The sequence below is a fragment of the Gossypium hirsutum genome, chromosome D04 (genome assembly GCF_007990345.1).
Source record: "Gossypium hirsutum isolate 1008001.06 chromosome D04, Gossypium_hirsutum_v2.1, whole genome shotgun sequence".
Classification (NCBI taxonomy): Eukaryota; Viridiplantae; Streptophyta; class Magnoliopsida; order Malvales; family Malvaceae; genus Gossypium; species Gossypium hirsutum.
Window position 1 is genome coordinate 6,141,012 of NC_053440.1, and position 21,430 is coordinate 6,162,441.

The following is a 21,430-nucleotide window of genomic DNA, read 5'->3' on the forward strand; positions in this document are numbered from 1 at the left end:
GGATCACAAGGTAGATGATGATGGCAATGGCAATGGTGAAAATTGTGGTAATAGGAAACTACAAGTTGGGAAGAAGAAACCCAATAGAAAGAGGGACAAGTTGAAGTGCTTTCTTTGCGATGGTCTGCATATGTTGAAAAAATGTTTGAAGAAATCTGCATTTTCTAAGAAGGAGAAGCCGGTAGGTAAGGCCTTGATACTTGGTTTGGTACAAGGGGTATCGAAGCCAAAGAGGCCAAAAGCGAGAAGAAGCCAGTGAAGTGTTTCTTGTGTCATGGTCTGCATAGGTTACGGAAATGCTCGAAGAAATCTGTCATCGAAGGGGACGATGGAGCAGACAATGAGCCCAAGAAGCTTGGTTCAAGCAAGGGAAATGTCGAAGCCAAAAGGGCAAAGAGGAGAAAAAAGAAGCAACAAGTAAAGTGCTTCTTGTACCGTGATCCCCATGAGTTGCGGAACTGTCCAAAGCAATCCAAGTCAGTTGTGGTCAAAGAAAAGGCAATATCGGAGCTTGTTGAGTCATCGGAGGGGATTTCACATAAGAAAGATGTGAGTTTGTCATCGAACTTAAGGGGAAAATGTTACGATGAAAATAGTGAAACTGGGACCAATGTGACTCAATTTGAGTAAAGCGACGAAGTTGGCCAAGTTGTTGACGAGGCTTTCACCTATGAAAGACGTGAGTTTGACATCGGACTTAGAGGAAGAAACCGCAATGCAAACTTTAAAGCTAGGATTAATAAGGCTCATTTCTGTTGACATATCGAAGGAGCTACCACCTTTGGGAGAGGTGGGTTGTACATCAAACTTCAGGAAAGTGGTAATGCAAGTTGGACAGTTGACTCGAGTAAATGCAACGAGGAAGGTACATTCTAAACACTCTGATAGTGTTTTGTATTCTAACTTCTTGACTTGGCAAGAACGTAGGGGCCCTTTCGAAGTTCTTAAGCAAGGTGGCAGAGGGACTGTGAGCAATTCGAAGCCAAGTATTGTGAATCAAGAGGATTCTGTTCAAAGCAAATTAGAATATGGGCAAGAGAGAGACACAACTTCTTACCACCAAGATGCACCAATGAGTGGGACAGTTTGAGTTAAGAAGCGACATAAGCTGAGGTAAAAGTTCCGAAAGAAGGAAAAAGCTAAGGAGTCGAGACGAGATCGAGGTGAATCAAGTCAGTGCCATTTCGAAAGTGCAACGAGGGCGTTGCGAGAATGGGTGAGGGAGAATGTCACGAGTCGCAGTTCAAAGCCCATGACCATCGCACCAAATGCGTCCAATGAAGGTCATTGTTTAGATGGGGATCATTTGTCCCACAAGAACTGGCCCGATTCGGTAAGCTATTGGAGAAGCCTGTCAGATTGAAGCCTGAATGGCCCAATGATAAAGATATGGCAACATAGGCTATCTTGGTAACTAATCTTAAGAGATTGATAGGAATCATATCTTGTTAAGATTAGATTAGATTAGATTTGATATGGTATATCTTGTAAATCACATAATTTAAGGGATATGATTAATCTCGTCCATTGATGTAACTTAATCTTGACCGTCGATTTTGGAGGAGCTCAACTATAAATAGAGAGCCTATTCATCACTTGTAAATCACTTTATTTCATTGTTTCATTATTCTTTGTGAATAATAGAATATTGAGAGCATTTACTCAAACACCTCTCGTGTATTTTTTTCTGTGGCTTTTTGTTGTTCTTTTGTGGCTTCTTTTAGCATAAATTGCTTCCGCTATATAAATTGGTGCCTTGGAGGAATTCTAAAGGAATCCTCACTTGTGGTGTTAAGGCTAACTGAGGCGAGTTTGGAACGAACGGATCGCCTAAGGCCGCACGGATCACAAGACGAAAGATCTAGCCCCATGACACTAGGTCTAGAAAAAATATTTAAGCACCTACTACGTCGAACCAACTAAATAATTTTGGACAAATTTAGAGGGAAATTACATATTAACCCTTATTTTAACAAAAAAAAGTTTATTAGGTGAACCTGCTGGTTGTACAATCGACCTTGCCACTTAAAGAGTTCTTTATATAAAATGTGTACCCAAGTATTGTTTTGTTATTAAGGTTTTACTTCTTGATTTTAACGAGTCTTGATAGGTATATAGAGTGAAATTGTGTAAATAGATAAACTGTACAAAATTAAAGAACTTGCATACAATTAAACTGATTAAGTTAAGTGGTAGCATTCTCCCCCGTAAATGACACATATGTAACACACCTATACTATGTTCGACTTAAGGAACCTGATATAGGAATGTTACATTTGGTGCCAAATTAATCCTTGGCTAATTACTAATATAATTGAATACAAAACTAATACTAAAACATACCTAATATATTTCATGCATTTCATCAATAATCATTTCATAAAATCATTATTTCATATATTTCATTTATACATCTCAATTCAATAATATATCCTATTTCATATCTAAAACCTTACAACATTAGTCTTTCAATGACTATTTCACATTCATTTCAATTTCCCATACATTTTAATAATTCATCCATCATCGGTTTCCATTGTCAATTCGTTCTTTTATATTCAATTTACAATTGTAATCTTTAAATACTCAATTCATACATTAAATCAACAAATATATCTCAATAACTTGTATTCAATTAAATTCAAGTATTATTTCACTATTTCAAATTATCTCATTTTCACTTCTCATTTTTACATTATTTCATATTATCAAAATCTATTTCATAAAATTTATCCTTATCTGTTTCTTGAACCATAATTCTTACCCTTTCACATATGTCATATCATTCAGATTTAGTTTTATCAGTAACTTTATTTCATTTGCCCCTATTAACTTGTCTCGGACTCGGTGGATACACGGATTCCAACCAAACACACTAGTAAACAGTAATCAGTAACGGTAGCAGTAACAGTAACAGTAACAATATTCAACACATAAAGTGCTGAACCTGTAATAGTAACGGTAACAATATTCGACACACAAAGTGCCTAGTCGGTAACAGTAACGTAACAGTATTCGACACACAAAGTGCCGAATCAGTAACAGTAACAGTAACAGTAGTCGGCACATAAGTGCCTAATCAGTAAGCCGGCAAATACCCCGTACTCTTCCATATCCTATGGCATGCCAACTATATCCGACTAGCCCGACTAGTTAATAGGGCATTTAATTCACTTTTCAGTACAATTTCCATCTTAGTTCAGTATCAATTATAATTCCTTATTTCAATAAGTTTCACAGTATTGCAGTAATTCATTACTTCAGGATTTTCACAGTTCAATGCAATACACATAACAGTATTCAGTATTCCATAATTCAGTTCGGTATTAGTCTCACATATCAATTTCCACTTTCTCAATTTCAATTCCAATAAAATCCATATCACTCACCAATTTCAATATTCCAGTTCAATTTAATAATTCAATTCAAACCATTCATGACGTTATTTCATGCCAAATCATATACCGAATATATCGTACACACATACTATGAAATTTTATTTTCACACATGAGCTTAAACCATGACCAATAATGCACAAATATAAGCATCATTTCTATTTCATCATTTATCAATTATAATCAAGCATATGACCAATTATACACAAATCATTCATATATTTTCCAAATTTTCCTCCTCCTCCTCTCCATTCCACATCTTTAATGTATATAACACACTTAAACAACATTAACTATAATTTCACTATTCACTCACATGTATATTCAAAGCTGTTTATTCGAGTCAGAGTCACTAAATTATTTTTATCCGGAGCTAAAGAGCTCCAAATTAAGATCCGTAAATTTTACATGAAACTAGACTCAAATATATTCTTACCATAAAATTTTCAGAATTTTTGGTTCAGCCAATTAATAAAGTTTATTCTTTAACGTTCCCCTGTTTTGCTGTCTAACAGTTCCGACCACTCTTCACTAAAAATGAATTATCTAATTGTACAGAATTCGGATGATGTTTCCTTTTACTTTATTTGAAAATAGACTCATCGAGGATTCTAAAAATATAAATTATAACTCATTATTATTTTTATTAAATTTTAAATGATTTTCCAAAGTCAGAACAGGGGAACCCTAAATCATTCTAACATTGTCTCACAAAACTTATTATATCTCATGATTTACAATTCCATTGATTACACCGTTTCTTTTATGAGAAACTAGACTCAATAAGCTTTAATTTAATATTTTATTCACCCTCTAATTCAATTCTCACAATTTTTGGTGATTTTTTAAAGTTATACTACTGCTGCTGTCCAAGACTGCTTTAGTGTAAAATATTGATTTCCATTTTACCCTAAATTTTACAGTTTATGCAATTCAGTCCTTTCTCAATTAACCCCTCAGCTAATCTAATTTTCTCAATTCATACTTTACCTAGACATTATAAGTTATTTCACAACTATTGAAATTCAGAATTTCCACATATAATCCTAAATTCAAACTCTTTTACTATTAGGTCCCAAACATTCACTTTCTATTCAATTCCTTCAATAAAACCAGCATATGAACAATTTAAATCTTTAATTCCATGCTAAATCATCATATACTTCCAGCATGTATTCATAGCAACTTTCAACTTCTTTCATAGAATCAAAAACTAATGAATACAACAAGTGGGCCTAGTTGTAAAAGTCACAAAAATACAAAAATTTCAAGAAATAATCAAGAATTGAACTTACCTGCAGTAAAAATATGAAGAACCAGCTTAAGGAAACCCTTCTATGGTGTTTTAGCTGATGAGAGTGCAGAAAAATAAAGAGAAATCTAGATAATTCCACTTTGGTCCTAACTTTATTAAGCAAATTTTACAATATTCCAATTTTGCCCTTAATTCTCCTTACTTTCTTGCTGATTTCATGCTTTTACCGTCCAGCCCAAATAAAACTTGGGTCCATTTTCCTTTTAAGCCCTCTTCCTTTTATCATTTAAGCTATTTAATCATTTCCTATAATTTTGTATTTGTTACGCTTTTGTCCTTTTTGTTCAATTAATTATCAAAACTTGAAAATTTCTTGACGAAACTTTAATACTAACTTTTTAACACTCCATAAATATTTATAAAAATATTTATGGCTCGGTCTAAAATCTTCGAGGTCTCAATACCTCGTTTTTTTATTTTATATTCCTAGTGCACTATTCACTATTTCAAAATTTTTCCTAACTTCACATTTAACTTATATTCACTAAATTAATAATATTTTCTACTCATTTGTCGAATTTAGTGATCTTGAATCACCGTTTCGATACCTTTGAAAATTCAGGCCATTACATTTTTCCTCGTCGAATTGTGGTCTCGAAACCACTATTCTGACTAAACCTAAAATCAGGCTGTTACACATATGTCATAAATATCATCAGGGGAAGTTCAATCATACATAAAATTTTCAATTTTTACAATTTTATCTATTTAAATATTTCAAAACAATGGCAATCCACTGGACTCATAATAGAGGAAGAAGACAAAACCAGAAGGTAACAATACCCAACATGTGACTTGTTCAAGATCCAGCTTGTAAGAGACCCTACCCAAAGTAGACTTTACTTGGATCTTATTCATATTCTTTTTTCCTTCGTCTTGTAATCATGTTTAAGTTATTATATATGAATTTTGATAAATACATGTCATATAATCCTATGGCGGAAGGTAGGATGAATGACCCACCAAAGCAACCAGCTTTGCCCGTGAATAAGACAGATAGGGACACTGTCAAATCAGCAAACTGGACTGGAGCCAACTAATGTTTATGAAATTGCCACAAATGTGAGAATCGGTACATAAATTTCCAAGAATCTTAATACACAAAAACGTCTTTTCCATGGAATGCACTGCCTCATCATCTTCCCAAGTGGCCAATTCTATAAAAGATTCTTCAACTTTTTATTAAATCTAAAATACATTGTCAATGTTGATATGTGATGATGTGACAGATGCACATTAGTAATTTTTTTTGTATAATTAAACAAATTCATTGCACATTTTAAAAAAGATAAAAAAATATTTGTTGAAGTGTACAAAAAATGTGAAAAAAAAGTTGATTAGAGAAATTAAAATAATAATAATAATAATAATAAAGAAACTAAATTCACCAAAAACACAATAAACTAATTTGAACTTTTAAGCTTTTTTTAATCAGAAAAACAAATAAAATAAAATACAGTAAAAAAAATGAAAAAGAATAATAATAAGCATAAACATATGGAAAAGATGAGACGTAGCACATTGACATAATAAGTAGATCATTCTCATGTTCCACCAAAAAAAGAACAAAAATATCATTTTCATTTCGACATCAATCATGGCACATTTTAAATTCTTCAAAGTTGCAAAATACAAAATTACCCAACCGGATATCCTAACGCCACCGGCGATCAAAGAGAAACAATTATACCTACCAAATACCATATTAAGCAACTTGCTCGCCCGCCCATCTCTTCTGGGGATCACATTCTTCAATGTCTACCAGCTCAAGTGTTTCGTGTATGCTCATTATCTTCAGCAAAATGTTGGAAACCAATATTTCAAAAAAAAGTTGTACCTACATGCAATGCAGGCAGCAGGGCACCCCTTCTTCCCGCAGCTACAATTTCTGGTGGAGCGGCCCCTTTTGAACCACGATGGACCTTGTCTAGCAAACAAAACATGTAATCAATAAATCAGTGACTCTTATATATTCATACACCCAAATAAACACCGTATATATATATATATATCATAAATTTAATATAATGACTTGTTAATTTACGTCGTCCACGCGCGAAACACACATGCAAAGCTTTGAAAAAACACAAATGCAGTGCGTGTCGCGCGTGGACAACAAAAATTCAGCAGTCATTTTTGCTTCATCGACCAACTATGGTGTTTGTTCAGCTGTCCTCCTTTGTTACCTAAACCCTTTATATATACCCAAAGGAACTGTGCTAACCCTATTTTTCATACTCATATCTCAATCATAGTGAATGACTTTAAACGTGCACTTCTTGCCATCTACATCTAAACTCAAGTGCAATTATATATACTACCAGCCTTAAGCTTTGAGGTCCCCATTTTTGTAGACCGAAATCTAAGGTCGAGTCAAAATTTTTATCTCGAAGGTCAAGAGAAAATATATATTATATATTAAATTTTAATTTATTTTTTATAAAATTATTTTTTATTACCATTTTTAAGTGTAAAAATATTAAAATTGTAAAAAATATGATACCAAGGAAAATAGCCACACAAACTACAATCCTTTTATGAGTTTTGTTTTATCGCGAGCACACAATTTATGACTAAGATGTGGGAGTCATTATCAAGTGCCGTATTTAGCAAGTTTTTTTTTTTTTCTAAATTTCCAATTGAAAGAATTTGAAGTGATATTGTAAGAATGGAGGAGCAACGCCACGAATAATGACATAGGTAGTGGGCTCTACGAGTGTAACTGTGATAAATAAAGATGAACACGAGGAAATTGTTTTCGTAACTTATTTTCCTTATGTTTGTGGGACCTTATTTAAAGAGATAATTAACTACTTTTCAAGCTCATACAATAAATAATTTAGGATATCAAGGATAGGATCTAGACTAAAAATCATTCTTAAATATCCTTGATATACTGAGCTATCATGATTTGAGCCATTTCTTGAAATATAATCTCCCCTCAATTGAATTAAATCATATAGCAATCTTCCTCAATAGGGTAGCCATTTTCTTTGTAACAATATGCCTTTGAATATTTGAAATCCAATTTCTAGTAGCTATTCCAAATAGTGTGGCATACGTTGTATGCAAAGGTGAGGCATGAATTTCACCTTCTAGTTCCACATCAAAAACACGATGGGAATAGAAGATTTTTCTCATCTCTTTAAGGCAAAATGAATACCATTTGTCTTTAGAAAATACTTAAGATACAACTTGCTCTAAGGATAATTAAAACTCCTCAAGAGATTTGCATAAAACTCCAACACAATCTAAAGTATACAAGGCTTAACAAAATAGATAGTTCCCACAAGGCCATTATTTTTAAAAAAAAATATCAATTTCGTGATCTGCAAAACTTTTTTCATCTATATTTTGTTCTTCACTAAAGCATTTTTAGCGAAGGCTAAGTTTCCGTTGGTGCAAGTAAGAGTAAGGAAAGTTTGTTGTTTCATCTTCAGAAGAACAACTTCTTCCTCTCTTGCTTTAGCAATGGCTTCATCAAGCACTGATGGTACCCTAGCTTCCTTTAATCATTTGTTCCTTTGCTTGCTTGGAAGTGAGAGGAATACTGAGCCCTTTTGTTTTAAGCATTCCACAAAAAACAACCTTTTTAGTCGGTCATTCTCATCTTAGCTTTTATCAAATTCGGTGGTAGAGGAATCTGAGTTAGTTTCCCACTTTGTTCATACTCTCTTAGAGGTTCGTGGAATAACTAATGCTTTGCCTCTATTAGGCTTTTGTGAAGCTTTGCTTTGGAACCCCTTCAAAGTGGTATGTTGCTATTCAATTTCCTTGGTTACAAAGGAACGAGTACTCCTACGCACCACAAGATCTTCTTCATTTATTTAAGGAATGAAAAACTCACCAACAAGTGGCTCAAAACTAGGGTTGTTAGAGAAATCAAGAGTTGGTTCAATAATGTTAGTTAAAAATTCAGATACATCATGATCAGGACTCCCAGACATAGTTGTTTCAACTGTAACAACATTGACTATAGAATATAAATCGAAGTATCAAGAGTAGGTTTAATATTACCTTGATAGGTAATGACATTAATTGATGCGTCGTGAGCTAACTAAAAATTTGAATAAGGCAAGTGCACTTATCAATTAATAGTATAGCTATGGTGAGCAATGATATCGTTCCCACGAAGACTAAAAGTACTAGTAATCATCTTCTTTCTATTATTTAACAGAATAATTCAAGTAATTGATTAAAAAGTAAAATTAACTAAATTAATTACTAACGATACCTCAAATAACAAATCAAGAAAATAATTTATTAATAGCCAAGAAGTGAAACAATACCCAGGAAAGAATTCACCTACATTTCATCTATCACTATCAATCTAAATTACACAAATATATCTTTCGAGCATAAGAGCATCTGACTCTAAGTTGATTAATTGAAATTTCTTTCTAGTTAAAACCCCTATTATCGCATTAACTTGTGCTATGAATTCCACTATTAGATTGACTCTAATCCGGTAGATTTATATTGTCCTATTTCTAGGATTGCATGCAACTCCACTCAATTAAGCAATGTCTACTCTTAAATAGGTTCTATTCAACCACCAATTTAAGCACATCAAACATGGATCAATAGTCTAGAAATATTAAACAAAGAACTAAGCACACACAATTGAGAACAAGAAACTAAGTATTTATTTCGTAAAATAAAATCAAACGATAGAATCCATCATAGGGTTCATCTTCCTAGGTATTTAGAAAATTAGTTCATGTTTGAAAGTAAAAACATCCAAGAAACAGTACAACTAAAAGAAACAAAGAAACTTATAATAGTCTCCTAAGAAATAAAATGAGAACCTTCAATCCTGATGGAAATCTGCTTCATAATCAGCTTCAATGGTAATTTTCGAGTTGTTTTCTTGAATATCCTATGACGACTCCCTCCTATCTTTTTTTTTATATATATGTCTCAGAATGCCCGAAAAAACCTAAAAATCTTGATTTTCTGCTGTTTGGTATGCAATTCCATGAAAACAACTTGGCCTACCACACGTCCGCGTGGCCAGGTTGTGTGGAATGGGTAAACCCATATGGATTCTATAGCTTGCTCTGATTTTTTGATTTTCTGGTTTTCACTCCTTTTGCTCCCAAGTGCTCTATTAAGCATCAAACATTAATTTAAAGGATTAAGAACATAAAATTCATAATTAAAATCGAACAAGCACCTAAAAATGCATTAAGAATGAGGTAAAACATGTTACTTTTAGCAGTTATCATTAATCAAAGCTTCCAACTTGTCTTGTAGCATTAGAGTATGTTTTGGCAATGGTGGGTTATCCAACAATTGATCGATCTCCATCACGGCCCTGTGGGTGGTCGCATAACTCATTGTTCATTGATTTGGGGCCACACGGGTAAGGCACACAGGCGTGTGTTAAGGCGTGTGTGGCCAAATTAGTGTAAATTTTGGACTCTTCGGACTTTTGGACTATTGTTTTAAATTTTTGGATTTGGATGCGTTTATGATTTCTAAATTGCGATGATTGACAAAAACCTGATTTTACGAAAACAAATGTTTTCTAAAAACAAGAGCTGGGTTTTCAAAAAATAATAACGGCTTTTAAGATTTCCACTGCAAATTATGTTTTAGTAATGAATATGTTAGTGAATATATTTTGCAAAACTCGGACTCTTTTTAACAAGTAACTATACAAGGTTTTTATCGAAGTGACAATAGTTTTGAAACCCTTCTTCGTAACACTCCCTGATTCGACCATAACGTCTAGGCTAGGTTTGGGGTGTTACAACCAATCTGTATGGATTCGACCCTACTTATTGCTATCTACAAGTTTATTTTTTAAGTAGGAATTTATTTTTGCGGTCTCGACGATCATACATTACGATAAATTTAAAAAATATATTTTTAATGAATTTATAAAAAAAATATAACTTATAAAAAAATTTAAAAAATGAATTTTAATGAATTTATAAAAATTTTATATTTTTATAATTTGGTAAAGAAGTATTTGGGTAATTATTATTTGATTTTCATTAAAAAGAAAAGAAAAATTGTTCATAAGGACCTCACATAACTGGTCAATAGTCAACAGATAGCCACGTGGTAGCCCTCGATTGGACAAAGCACCACGTCAGCAAAAAAAAATTGGAGAAGTTAGGGTCATGGACTACATTAGTAAACGAAAATAAAGTGCATGGGCCTAATTGAAAATCTTGAAAGTTTAGGAGCCACATTAGAAAAAAACACCAAAGTATGGGGGCGAATGATGCTATTATCCCAAAAAATGAAAACATAATTTGAAACTTCACATACAACCTTTGAAATGTCCTTATGTGACTACTTTGAAAGGTTTGATTTTTATTTAAGTATTTATGAAAATATTTATCATTTATTTGACAATTTTAAAAATTTTGACCTTTATATTAACAACTTCCGAAGGATTTGATCCTACTTAGAACATTTAGGCTATGTTTGGTTTGTGAATTTTTATTTTCAATATTATAGAAATTGAAAAACATGTTTGGCAAATAGAAATAAAAATTTGTTTTTAATAATGAAAATATGAGAACATGTTTGGTAATTATTTTTTTATAATAGAAACATGAAAAATAAAATAAATAATTTTTAAATTCATATGGATTTAATATAAAAAAAAAGAATATTTTTGCTTTTATATAAGTTTGAACCAGTTTTTCTCATTTTTAGTTTTAAAAAGCATTTTTAGTGCTATTTTTTAATTTTCACATATTTTCATAAAATATATATTTTTATTTCTCAAAGTATCTATCGGAGCGAACTTAGTAGTAACTAATTTTCTGCATTCTGTAGGCCCATTAAGGGGGTAGATGTTGAAAACGAATTTTAAAGCTGCTTCATACCTAAGGCGAGGATCGGACTCTCGACCACTGGTTAAGGTAGAAAAGACCCTTATCATCTCATCTAACTCCCGTGGTTTTTCAAAAAATATTTATTAAATATTAATGTTAAAGTAGTGTTTTAAGGAGTAGAAGAATCCTTCTTTAGAATATTTATATCAACGTAGTCATTTAAGTTTCTTAAGAAAGGAAAAATGTTTTAAAAATCACCAAAACTGTTGATTTGGGTAAATGCGTGTGGGGGAGGTTGTCGTTGTAGAAAGTTCGGAAAATAAAAAAGTATGCGTCGACGGTTGAAAGTGTCTTACAATTGACTCCCATCACCACATTCACATGGAGCTACCCAACCCGTCTCTGTTCTGCACCCATTTATCTTCACTTTGACTTGTCCTTTTCGTTTTAGGGCATGGACACATCTACTGCACAAATAAGATACATGCTTTTCTCTCTATTCAAACAGCTGTTTTGCTTTTTTTTTCAATGGAGATCCAGAAGAAAATGAAAGTTCCTCAACTTCTCTTTCATTTTGTTCCTTTTAATCAAGATAATAAAAAATATCAATTTATTATCAAGCTGTCTCGATTTTGATTCTTGAACAACCTCTACCCTTATTTCATAATAAAATCGAATCCATCTTATTTGAAAAGTTGTTTTATGTAAGTGAGATGTGTCACAACCTAACATTCACATGTTACTGACCTTTCATTTGCCAAAGCCTACCAATAATTCACAATTAGGTAGCCAATCCAATATTTTATTGTTGTAAAATTTAATTTCTGTTTTAATTTTTGAGTTTGCTTGAGTATTATTATTTGAATTTAAAACTAACTATTCCTAGAAATATTAAAATTTAGCAATTTCATAAATTTTAAATTAAAGCAAATGATATGTGGCAAATAATGAATATCTAAATCCTTCAAGAAGTTTATTTCTTATTTTAGTCCCTTTACTATGTTAAAGTTGAAGATTTAATCCCTTTACTTGAATATGAGATTCTTAGTCGGATTAAATTGATAATACTTACCTACTTATAACTTTCTTTTGGTCACATAACACTTTTTATCCTATATATTATAGGAATAGGATTTGAAATGGTAACATGTTGTAGACCATTAATGATTATTGGCTTATCAAATAATGATGATAATCATCTCATGTTTTGCATGAGTTTCAATTAGTTTAATCATATATATTTAAATCAATTAATAAAAAGATAAACTATAAATGTTTTCAATTAAATGTAAAAAACAATAATACCTTTAAACAAATTAAAGATTATGTAATTAGAATAAAACTAATAATAAATTAAATATATTGGAAAAACCCCAAATTCTTAAGCATATAATTATTTAGCTTATTATCTTAATTTTATTCCGTTTTTTTTATTTATTCATTATGAAAAGTAAAATTTATGATAAGAAAAATTGTATAAAGCTGAGATACCATGTCATTTGAATCTCTTTCCAATAAGAGCATGGCACTTCAGCATTGTCATCCTGAAAAAAATCAAATCCAACATGATCTGTTGAAATTTAAGATAAAAATACTGAAGTGACATGCTCTTATTGGAAAGGGATACAAATGACATGGTATCCTAGTTTTATATAATCCTTTCCCAATTTACGATATACATAAAAGTATAAGTTTGAAAATACTTTTAAAGCTAGCGAGAATACGCTTTAATATTCAATATATTGCTAAATTGAAATTGAAATAAAAATTTATTTATATATTACTAATTATTACATGAAAATAACAGCAATATTATTAATCAATAATTAATCCATTGAATATAATTATATAAAATAAAAATAAAAAAATCCTAAGATAAACGATACATAAGTAATCTAACTATGCATGCAATTTTTCAATTTCATATTTATTTTCAAATAAATGTGATAAAAGGTTAATAATATAAAATAACAATAATGATAATTATTTTGCTTACAAATACTTTGTCTTATCTTGGTTTAAGTTGATTTAATCCATGAATAAATCTAATTACAAAACGGAAAAAAATAACTAAGGTATAAAATAAAACATGAATAAAATATAATATAATATAAAAATATAAAGGTGTTTAGATTTATATAAAATATAAACGACCAATAAATAAAAATTATATAAATATATCCCTTTAAATATAATTATGTAATCTCCTTAACCTAACCTACACGTTATGACTGGATCTTGAAGGCTACATTGACCATTGAAATGGTCTAGAAAATTGTCAGAATTTATAAAATTGTCATTTAAAATGTTTGTTTATTTTTTAGGAAAAGCTTAGTAGATTTCTAATTTATTTATTACTAAAAAATTCATTCATTATATTACAACCAAAAAGTGATAATCGATTGGGTTTTAATTTAAAAACCAAATTTAATGCATATTTAATTAAATTTTAAGATTCAATAACCTAATCAACTTAAATGTTATACATGTCAATAGTTAACCCCAAAATTTAAATCACATGTCATAGTTTATATAAAACATTACAGTCCCAAATATCAGAAATTATAATAAACAAGTCTAAATACTTTTAACGAAATTTAATCTAAGCCGAGACCCTCAAATGCTGAATCCGCATCCTAACCTTGCGGGTTATCTATGATGATTGAAATAAGAGGGGTGAGCTTAAAGGGCTTAGTGTTAGTATAAACACAAGTAAATCAATGTAAAATAGTAGTCAGGGCATAAAAAACAATAGTTCTTAGATAAAATCACAATCGTACAACAATATAGAGAACATGGCATACAAAATATCAGCTTTTCAGTTCAATACGTCACATCAGTATAGCATTTTAAAATTTTCAGTTTGTTTGTACATGCTTTATGAATGAAAATGAAATTTCAGTTTATCAGAAAAGATCCTACCCAACTCCACTACACACCATAGTAAGAGTTCCTTAGAACTCATACATCCCTACACACCGCATTATGGATAAATCACCAATAATTTGTGATAAATTGCCCGTAAAAATTGTGGGTAAACCACCATTATTTTTAGATAAACTACCAGTAAAAATTGTGGGTAAACCATCATTATTTTCAGATAAAAAGTTTGCAGATAAACTGCCAGTAAATCGTGGATGAACCACTAGTGTTTGTAGATTATTAAACTACCATTACTTCCTCCATTCATATTACCCCGCCCCATGCAGTGCAATATGACATGCTTGTAATAGAACAATGCGGATACAGTAGGCATGCTTAACATGTATTTAGTATAACATTAGTAGTAGACATGCTTAACATGTACTTAGTGGGGTAGGAGCAATAATAACAGTAACAATTTATCAGAAATACCGTGACAGTAGGAATTTAACAATTTCATATCATACATTATAACAGTAGTAATTTAGTCATTAAATCACAAATTCCAAAATATACATAATATCAAGGACTCAATTGAATGAATAAAAACTCTAAAAATAATTCAGGGACTATACAATAACTAAATTGAACAATTCACAAATTTTTGGAAAAAATCACAAAATAGAGGTCAACGACCATGTGGAAGGTTGATGTTGTGTGAGAAAGGGTACACGATCATGTAACAGCTTGAGGCTGTGTGAAAAATGATAAATTACCTTATAATAAAGACACAGCCGTGTGGCAAGCTATGTAACAGGCTGAAGCTGTGTGGTTCATGAACTACCTTAAAGTTTACATGTACACATGGTCGTGTGGTCCACCCATGTGGGAGACCATGTGGCCCTAAAATTACACATTATCAGTACCGATTCACTAAGAAAAGACATACACCTTTTACCACGGGTCAGATTGATGTTTCTCAAGATCGATTTTGATCTGATTCACCTAGATTCGATCCTTCACAAATACACACAATTAATAATTGGTTCCAAGATTTGGGCAAGATTCAAAAAAGATTGATTAATTGAATGAAAGATTTACATCAGATATTTGTACAATGGAAATACGAAATCTAACCATTGAGACGAAGTGTACTTACCGGCCTTTGGCAAATATTACAGATGATATTGATGGAAATTCTAAACTCAAATAGAAAACGATTGAATGTGGAACGATTCGATTTGAGAAAGTAAAAGAATCAACAACCCAATGATGAAAAATATGGTGTAAGAAGAAGGACAGAAAAGGAAAAAAAGGTGGAGAGCAATTTCATTAGAATTTTGAAAAGAGGCAATCCTAATCAAAATAGGAAAAGAATGATTAAATAACTAGAGTTTGAAAAAACTATGGGTGGCACCTGCAATTATACCATGTTGCCAAATAAGAAATTGAAAGGGGAATGAGGGGCTTAAACCTAGGATCTCTAGGAAGAGGCATTAACATTTAACCATCAAGCCTATAATTCATTTCTTGCTTAATTTTGACTCTTAACTATATATATTTTAAGGTGTGAGAAATCATAATATTAAGAAATAATACTAAGACTTATGATGGAAGGACATAGTGGTTAAACCAAGAGAAAAGGAAAAGGAAAAAGAATAATATACTATGTTAGGGAACATAAATTTAAGGATTTAGATTTAGATTGTGAAAATGTCTAACTTATAAGACAATTTTTGTGGATTTTATAATTGATGTTGTAGTAGTGAATTAAGATAATAGAAAAAACAATAGATAAAGAAAATAGATGAGGCATGAGATTGTTTATGTAATTTGATTTTCAAATTTACATCTACAGGGTCTTGCTAGATAGTGAATTTACTATACAAATTTTGTCACATCCCAAAAACCGGGTTAGTAGAAATTGGGTTAGTGAAACCAAGAGTGGTCTCGTCCTGATTTTGAGTTAAGATTGTGAAAATTATGTCAAGTGTAGTGATCTAGTTTAGTGGATAGGTGTTGTGCTTGTGTGTATGAGGTTCTAGGTTTGAATCATTGCATTGAATTTTTATTATTTTTGTCCTAATCCCTATCCTTGATCATCTGGCATAAATAATATTTTTACTTTTAATTAATAACAAGAATGAGTTTGCTGGTTTGCTGGCAAGCTTTTAGCTTACCCTAAGATTTTGTGTTCAAATTTTAGGTCTGCGAAGAGAAAATATTTTTGTTGTTCTCTACTTGTGTAGGGTATGTGCTCATAATTTGAATTAAAATACAAATTATGGATATTTGATAGGGTTGGATAAATAAGTTTTTATTTTATTTTTGTTTTAAAAATATGTTTTGGCATTATCCCTCAAAATTTTCTCCCTAAAATTGTCCATTCGTTCTCTCTCTTCCCTCTCCACTCTCACGTTTGTTTTGTTCCGTACTGTAAGTTCCAATTTTGGTTTCTTTCCTTTTCTTTTCGATTCAATTTGTTTTCACAAGACTTCCTCTTGTTGTTCCTCTTCTTTTGTTACGCTCTTCTTTGCTTTTGAGATTTTTTGTATCAACTTTTCCTTTTGTATCATTGTTGGCCGTGTGCGGTAAGGTTGTGAATTTAAGTTTTGTATTTGGTTTTGGGGACTGTCATGTTTTGAGTTATGATTTTTTCGCTATAGTTTTAACCATGTGAAATCTCGTTTAGGTGAAGATTTAGTAACAATTAACCCTCTGGCAAACTGAGGAATTCGTTTGGTTGTTGTTTCTTTCAAGGGTAAGTGAGTTTTTGCTCTTTTTTTAGGGTCGGTTGGTGTTTTTATTTGAGATATTGTTGTGGAATATGTTCGTTATTAACCAATTGATTTCGGGAGTAAAGTTGTGTGATCGATTGTTTTTTGGTGTCATTTAGGTAAACTCATTTTCATCCCAGCAACTGGAAATCCAAGTTGACATTTAAAACCCATTTGGATTGCCACATAGGACTACCATTAGGGAGGTAATGGAGTTTAATAGTAGAGTGACCACTTCGTAACAAAACGATAACGTAAGTGGCTAAAACGTAACATTTTAAACATAAGTGACTAAAACGTAATCTGAGGCAAACAAAAGTGACTATTTTTGTAGTTTACCCGTTAATTAAATACGATGATTTACGTTAACTTTTCTGGACATTTGGACTGTAAATATGTTTTTAGATTTTTTTTTTCATTCTGTCCATCAGTTTTTGGTATTTTTAACGTAAAACTACAAAATCGTACGAAGTGCCAAATTAAAAATCAGTTTTCAAAACTAAAACTCTGAAGATTTCCGTTGCAAAATTATGTGTCAAATTAAGTGCTTTTTTGTAAAATAAATAAATTCTACAAGTGTGCTTTTCTGAATAACATGTAAGAGTATTCAAAAATAAGAGCACGTTTGGTTCGCTGTATTGGATTAGAGGTGTATTGGATTGGATTAGAGGTGTAATGGAATAGAGGTGTAATAGCAAATCAACTGTTTGGTTGAATGTAATGGAATAGAGGCGTAATAGTAAAACTGTGTTTGGTTGAATGTAATAGAGGTGTAATAGCATAATGGAGAAAACTAAAATGACCAGAATACCCTTAGCATAAATTTGTTTTGGTAAATGATTATTGTTATTGTTATTTGAATTTTAATAAGATTATTTATTATCAAAAATAAATAATTTAATCATATTTAAACATAATTATTATTTAATATATTTTAATTAAAATATATAATTTAATAAAATGGTTAATAATTTGCAAAAATTTGTTTTGGTAAATTATTTTATTTAAATTTTAATAAGATTAATATCAATAATAAATAATTTAATCATATTTAAACATAATTATTATTAAATATATTTTAATTAAAATATATAATTTAATAAAATTCTTAATAATTAATATTCTTATATGAATTTACTCAAACCATAATATATGATACTGTAAAATATAAATTAACATAATTATTATTAAATATATTATAACTATATTTGCTGCAACATCATAGAAATTCAATACCGTAAATCACTCCAATTTTCCTATTTAAACTCTGTAACTATATTTGCTGCAACATCATAGAAATTCAATGGAAGCAAACTAGACTAAAAGCAGATAATAGCCAAATGTTTCCATTTTTTCTTTTTCATGTTTTTAAGATGCAGGCATACATTGAAAGCAGATATGCACACTTCAGGCACAGTATTCATCATACAATTTGAAGAAAAACACTGCTACAAACAACGGCTTTTAGATAAACTTTACAAAGGTAAACACATCATTAGCACAAATTCATAGCGGCCACCTGTTGGAGAGATCTTGGCTGATGATCCGATGACCCAGAACCAAGCTATGACTGATCCTGATGCCAGACCAACTACTAGAAATAACACCATAACGATGCCAGAAGTCTCTGTGTGTTGTATCTGGACAGATTTGGGAGCCATGATCATTAACACACTTGTCAAGTAGCCATTAGTTAGACCTAGATTTGCCATTTCAAACTAAAACAAAATCCCATGATTTGCCACAAGTTAAAGACCAAGTCTCTCAATAAGTGCCACTTCAAGATCTCATTTTCTTTTGACATAACTCTTAAAATTCATTTTTACTATGCTTTTCCCTTCAAAACAAACTTTAACATGTTTCTGCATTCCTATTTGTTTAAAAGAAAGATCCATGCAATTTCCTTATTAAAAATAATTCAGCTTCGCAAAACACTGGTTCTCATGCAATTGATCAAAAACATGATTTACAGTGACCTGCAATAGGTCAATCCAAAATGCATTTAAGGTTAGCAACCTGCCTGCAGCAGCAAATGACCATTTACATGCAAAACTATGGCATATCAGAGTAGATATTCAATGGCAAGAAAATGAAAAGTTTCTAACAATAACCAGTACGAGAACACACCCTAAAACCATCGGTGTGAGTATATATAAATAACATTAGAAAGCAGCAAATACAGGAACCATCACAAGTGGATGTGCATTGTGCATAGTGCAGAGACTGGAAACAATGACTAACAGTCTAAAACAATCAACTACAATGTTGTCTGTTGTATTGAGACAGTATTGGAGTTATCCAACATAAGACTCGATTATTGCGAAGTAAAATCTTACAAACTGCTTAAAGAACCAATTTCATGAAGAAATACGGGATTATGAACCCAAAGTACATCAAAGATTTGATATGTGCCCTCAACTATACAAAATTTAACAATTAAGTGCCCACAATAGACATGGATACTTCCTCGAGCTCTTTTAAGTAAGGAACAACGTATTTCTCTCTGAACTTCTTGTCAGGCATCTTATAAATTGTAGTCATGCTAACTTTCCTTCTTAGCGAATTCTTACTTTCCAGAGTCTCAATAACCAGTAACCGAGGCTTCAGCCTACGCTCAAGGCTGCAAATAAGCACCATTGGGTGGCTTATTATAAATGAAATACCTACATTCGTTCTATTAAGCAAAAAGTCAGTGACTTGCTTAATCTTCCTTTCAGATACAGCAAACACCTGTGGTGTCCTCCTAAAAGTAGACATGATATCATCTTCAGAGAAACCCAATTTCCTAAAAAGCTTCAATTTGAGTTCCCAATTCTCTTCACTCATTGAACTCAACATCCTAATAGCAGCAAGAAACATATTTGACTTCCTATCGAACCCCAAGGCATCCGCCCTTTCAACAAACTGCTTAATGCTCTCAGGTTTAAGCAAGAAAAATCTAGGAAAGCTGAACACATATGAAACAATTTGCGATGAACAAATCCCGCAATTTCTCAAGAACTCTATATTAGGCATCATAGTCTTTTGCAAATCAGATTTGACAAACCAAGCAGAAGTTTTCAATAACTTAACAACATCATCATTCGATCCTAAAACAGTCTTTAAATCGGAAATAGAAGGTGCAATCCTATCATCCACGCTTCTAGTCAAAATCCAGGGATCACTAGCTACAATATTAGCAACATCATGTGTTGAAAATCCTAAATCCTGGAAAATCTTGAACTTGGGTTTAATGGTTTTCTCAAGACTAGAATATAGAAGGTTAGGCTTTCTTTTGACCACTGCTTCAATATGGGATTTAGAGAAACCGCTTTCTTTCAAGAAGGAAATTATAGTATCACACTTACGAGGATCCTTCACATAGGTTAGGGAAGATGCAGTCTTGACGGCAAGTTCAGGGGAAAAGTTGCGTTTCTCAACCAAAAATGGAGTTAGACCTGGGTCAACTCTGGAGTTAGACCTGGGTCAACTCTGGAGTTAGCCGAGGCCCTTGTTGGTACCGGAAACCGGAGGTCACAGACCAGAACAATACTAAACAGCTAAATTTCTGAGCCTTCAAATAATGAAGAACAAGTTCCTTAGAAATAGACCAATGACTCCTTTAAGTACCAATCTAATAAACTTCACCAACTTTCAAGAATTCATGGATCAACAAAATTAAATTAACATCCATATCTACAGTTAGTCAAAAAGTTGGTCGTTAAATTACCAGAACCGCCGGATCCCGCAACGATAGCCTGCATGTAGCGTTCAGGCAATTCCCCAGCCACTCCAATGAGCCCACCTTGAACAAGCGCATCGCCTATACCCGCCAGAGCGAGAAGACCGACCGTGACGTAGAATTTGTCATACAATCCGACCTGACCCTTAATATAAACTGCATCCATAACAGGCACGACGAGCAGGGAAACCACGAAAATGCCCAAACCAACATTGATCCGCATGTAAGCTTTACTCTTGTGAGCATAAAATACAATGACCAAGAGGCAAGCGAGGCCGACGACCATGTAAACGACGGCGAAAACACGGTGGACGGAAGCTTCCGGGTAGAGGTAGGAAAAGTAATCGACGGCAGTGATGAAGCTATTCCATGGGAGGAGAAAGCCAACGTCCAAAGTGAAGTAGATGATGTAGCCCAAATTGAATTTATCTTCTGGTTATAGGAATGTGCGGAGGAGGAGGGCAGATTCAGAGTCGAGTTTCGGGCCTCCGCCGATTGCGGATGCATCGGGGAAACCCATTTCTGTTTTTGTTTGGTTTTGTTTTGTTTTTTTCCACCAAAA

General features: G+C 32.2%; 1 long non-coding RNA gene across 1 annotated transcript; it reads right to left on the reverse strand.

Moving 5' to 3' along the window:
* Nucleotides 1-6,260: 6,260 nt before the first annotated feature.
* Nucleotides 6,261-7,010, reverse strand: LOC107961450 (uncharacterized). The gene is made up of 2 exons (XR_001701293.2): nucleotides 6,898-7,010; nucleotides 6,261-6,638 (listed from the first exon to the last, which is right to left on the reverse strand). It is a non-coding gene; the product is annotated as an uncharacterized lncRNA (long non-coding RNA).
* Between the last annotated feature and the right edge of the window lie 14,420 nt (nucleotides 7,011-21,430).